Consider the following 5249-nt stretch of genomic DNA (forward strand, 5'->3'; position numbering starts at 1 on the left):
GCACTATGTGCACTCCTGTTCTTACTATTTTCTATTTATCCAGGACATGATTTCCATTAGTTTGTTTGAGTGACTGAACAGTTAACTGATTCATGATGTACAGTAACTGAAATGTAATGGACAAGAATCATTGGGCCTGTCTTAATGTTGACCAGAGAGATCAGAAATTTCCTGGAAATACCTAGGCTATGTGATTTTGAAGGTATTATAGGTAAATTAGGACCACGCTTTGAGCCTTTTATTTGAGTTGAGTCAGCTGTGTTCAGTTTTTACATTGATTTCCTGTCAAGCTGGTGTGTACAAGGCAGCAAAGGAAAGGACCCAATTTCAGACAAGGCAGACTGGAACAGTTCAGTGATTTAACAGAAAAAGATGAAATACATGCAGCTTACAGACAAGACGGCAATCCCTAACAGAAGCAGCAGAGAATCTACAGGTTAATAGGAATGGGGCAGGGAAGTACAGATTAGGATTCAGGTCCAGGGTCACAGGCAGGAAAGCAATGGCACACTTCAACACTGAATATCTGGCAAGGAGGAGGTGGAGATGTGGGTGATTTTGGGAATGAGGAACAGGTGCAGGTGGATGTGGGGGTCAGGTGACTGGGACAGGTGGGAAAATCTGAGGGCATCTGGTGGACAGATGGAGAATGGCAAGACTGGAGAGTTCCTGAATATTTGAATTGTCCTCAACGTAGGCAGATGTTGTAACATTTCTGGGAAAATGTGCTTATAAGGATTTGTCTGTTTAAACCTATTTACTCATTTATTATTGGAAACTTTCTTCATATACTCTATGTAGATTTGCAATTGACTGGAGTTAATTAACTTGAAGCGTACCAACTGAATACTGTGTCCATTTTCACTTTACATTAGTACTGATTACATCCCATAGTCCTTCCCAGGAACCTTCCTCTGAATTTATGGCTTAATACTGGTTCCTTTCTAGGAAACTGTTTGAAATGATGGGACCCATAAACTACCGTCTTGCTATTAGATGTACTTAGACTAACGTTTGTACTAAAATGTACAAATCTGTGAATCTGTCCATCTGGTCCATGTCTACTTGTCTACTTAACACGTTATATTAATGTACCAGTCAGATGGCCCTGATGCAGTACCACAGTCCTGGATGGTTACTCAAGTGAAGAACCTATTTCTGGAGGGAATATGCCGAATTCATATCAATGTCTGGTGTGTGTAAAGCAAAATTATACCAGTGCAGGTAAAAAATTAACCCCCTTTTTTTGACGTGGAACGATTTTGGAACATCATTCATCACAAGTCCGACAAGAATCCAGTAACTGGGTGTGCCAGAACTTCTGGGCCACTTTTGCTATCTGGGATTCACAATTGTTATGATTATAAAACTTTAAGCATCAAACACAGCAATTTACTCCTACTCTAAATTATTACATGTTCTAAAAATGCATCCAATTACGCTACAATTTTACACACATAATGTAATAATAATTAATGGGTTTGCCCTGCAGTAACATGCCTCTGGCTTCCTCTAGGCAGACAGCAGGTCTGGGATATGTTACCATCCTCCGTCTGTTCTCCACAGCTACAGGCTCTGTTTCATACTGTTGTAGCGCATAAAGGATTAACAGCTTTGGACTACAGCTAAAGTTTAGAAAAAATTTGAATATTGATTAAAGGGATCCCTTTGCTATTTCCCTTATAGCCACGATGACACAGAGCAATGAGAATACTAAGTCTGACTTTAAATCAGAGTTGTAAAAGCCTCTCTTTTATCAGAGCTCATTGTTCATCTTGTCAGTTCTTGTCTGTAAACTGGAGTTTAGCCAAGGACGCCGCCTACCCCCAACAAGTTCCAGTCACTGAAGTCCAACTCCCAATGGACACAAACACCTCCTGTTGTTGTTGTGATGAAATGACCTTGGACTTGTTGTGTTGGAAGAATCTGAAACAAAGCTTACGAGGAGTTTTGTTTTCCATCGGCATTTGGCTGCAGCAGATAAAAGAGTCCTCAGGGAGCAGGACATCCACAGCAACAACAAGTTAGTTTGGAGCTTTTCGCTTCTTGTGCAAAGCTGCTGCTTATTATTGAATAGTTTAGTGCACAGATGCCTCATTAGTTGCTGATGATTTTCCCCAATGATAGTTATCAGGTTAATAAGTCATGAGAGGCAGGTGTGTCTACACAGCAGCTGCGAGTCATAATGCTGGATCTCATTTATCACCTCATCTTGTTCATGCCAAAGCATCAACTTTAGCATTCAACTTATGGTACACTGATCCTCCACAGATCATTTATTATTTATAAGTTATAGCTACAAGTAAGCAAGAGTTATTGTCATTAGCTGTACCTCTATCTACTTAGGCAATATCACAACAACACTGGTGATCACAGAAAAGAACAGTCTGATATTACTACAAGCAAATTAAAGTAGTCATACTTTAATTCAAGTGGAGAATGAGATTGCACATGTAAAAAAGCCTTGCTTCGGTACACTGTGAGCAGCTTAAAGTCATCAAACAGCTCTGTCCTCCACATTACGCCTAAGCAAACAGAAAGTAAGCCATTTAGTGAGCAGGATTTTCTTATAAAACCAATGATTAAAGCACATTGGATTAGAAATGCATAGAGAGCTAAGGAGGAGATAAATATGTGTTGGCTCAGTGTAGTGAATTTATACTCTGAATTATTTATAAATGACTATAATTTTCAACGTACTCAGGAAACAAAAAGTAACATAAAATAATTGTAAAGACAAGACTATGAGACATTTGTGGCCAGTACATTGAAGTCAAGTCTGTCTCTCACACGCATACACACACACACACAAACTCTAGAAGGCCATGATCATTTACCCAAGTCTTATGAATTGTACTGCTTTACTGCTGCGCTGACTAGCCTAAAGGTATGGTTACATTACTTATTGCTGCATCTCCCATTATTTCAATCCAAGGCAGTGTAACTGAAATATTCAAGCATGTGTTCACTGATTTGGTGGGCACATATTTCATCTAAGGTGGACTTGCAGGTTAGAGTTTATTCTTTATACTTTGACCGTGCAGCCAAAAGAAACACGGATGCACTGCGTTTGGAAATGGAGAATTCATTCTCATTCATAGCAGCGCAGCAGCGCTCTCATACACTATTCACAGATTATCAGAACCCATTTTAGTCATTGTTGGTTATTTGCTGATACTTAGATACTTTCAAAGGTTCACACATAAGTGTACAAATCAGTAAGCTATGGCATCTTCTTACAGAACACCATGACATTACAAGGCTGCCTCTGACTTTCTTCACATCACTCTAACTCTAAGTAAATCTGTTGCTTGATTGAACAGACTCATTCATCTCCTACCATCTGAACAAATTTAAGCACTGTTTATAAGAATAATGCAGCACATTTATTGTATCATGATTGTACCTGAGGCTTTGGGGGGCCTTTCAGTACACTTTTAAAGCATCATTATGAAGTATTTTAATCTTAAAATAACAGATTTAAAATCATTTTGATGCTACAGGGTGAATGGAGTTTATGTCATTGCCACTCCATGGCAAACGAGTCTTTTTAAGCTAAATAGGAAATGTTTCTATTCTCTAATTAAATGCTTAGTAATCCTGTAAAAAAAAACAAATTATGCATCAAGATGCATCGATAATCGTTTTATTATTGTATCGCAGCCCTCTGAATTGTAATCGTCAGGTGCCCAGAGATTCTCACCCCTAAATATTAGTTGATGTTAACAGACTTACTAGATAACACACTCGGACATCTGTAACGTTACTGTAAGTGCTCTTGCTTCGGTTGCTGCCTAGCGTTGTTGGCTAGCTTGCCACAGAAGTTTTAAGCAACATTATGCAAATTGTTGGCGGACAGCGGTGCCGGTGTGGTGTGAGAGCTGGGCTAGCTGGCAACATAACCAGGCTCAGCAGCCTCTATGGACATAACATTAGCTAATGGACGAAGCTAAGAAAAGAAAAAGAAAGTGACCTACAAAGGGAGAGGCTCCTGGACGTTGGCAAGAGACTGGCATTCTTTCTGTGTACATAGCTGGACTGGTGAGTAATATCACTATATTTTGTGTTGTTGTACTTGGTTGATGTTTGTTAGTTAGTTTTCAATCCTAATGTAATCATAACAAAGGTACGTGTACAGCTGTCCTTATTTACGACAGCGGTGAATCACACTCTGAAACAGCAGGGGCGCCAAATTACACACACATTGTAAATAATGTTGCTTTAACCAGGAAGTGTCATATTGTAAATCATGACACGTTTGCTCACCAGCGAGTATATCTGGAATGATTATTCATTACTCTCAGTTCAGTTGAAGAATCAAAAGGATATTCCAAATAATATTTAAATGATTAACATTGCTAAACTCTTTCCAGCACTGCCTCAATTATGACCCTCAGTGACTGGAGAACAAACTGTCACAGAAAAGTGTTTGACGGGGCCGCAGACAGCAGGGAAACAGACACAGAAGTCCTGTGAAGCTCAACTAGTCGAGCGTCTCCTCCACAGTCAGTGGTTTCATTTCCACTGGGACCATCTAACTCAGAGTCCATGCACTCAGTACTGTGAGCTGCTGCAGATAAGAGCATCCAGCTAGCAGCATGTACATATGATGACACTGAGGTGTTGATATCTGTCTGCTGCTTCTGCCTTCTCTTCACATTCTGCGTCACCTTGTTGTTGCAAAGACAAAGAAGAAAACCACCAAAAAACCCTTCTGGCTGCCTGGTTGAGCCAGCGCTTACTGTCTGACAGCCTCCTGATAGAATCCAGTGGAGACCGGACTCTTCCAAAGGTTTATCAGCAGCCAACAGCAGCGCAATTACACCACAATCTACAATGCAAACGATTACTGGAAACAGCTCAGTATGACTGCATGTCTCTCTCTCAGCATCTCTGCTTCTCCTTTCATTGTTGTCCTTCAGCATCCCAGCATTATTCTCAGCTCCACAGTTAAACCTGTTAATTTTCATTACACGGAGCAAAAGGATTCCCCCACTTTAATTCACACTGCTGTGATTTCCCGGACTGTTGTGTAGCTCTGGCAGGTTTCAGTTAGGCAGCGATTAGTGATGGAAACATGAAAACAACATCGCCTTTTCCTTCCAAAGCAGTTTAACACACACAAACATCTCTGCTTTCTGACAACACGCCTCCTCCATCTTCACAGGCAACAGGTTTCAGGCTGGATTTCGGATGAGTAGCTGTGGGTAACAGAAGACTTCTCTGTCCTACACCACGAGGTTTGAGAT

This window comes from Micropterus dolomieu, linkage group LG06 (assembly GCF_021292245.1).
Source record: "Micropterus dolomieu isolate WLL.071019.BEF.003 ecotype Adirondacks linkage group LG06, ASM2129224v1, whole genome shotgun sequence".
NCBI lineage: Eukaryota > Metazoa > Chordata > Actinopteri > Centrarchiformes > Centrarchidae > Micropterus > Micropterus dolomieu.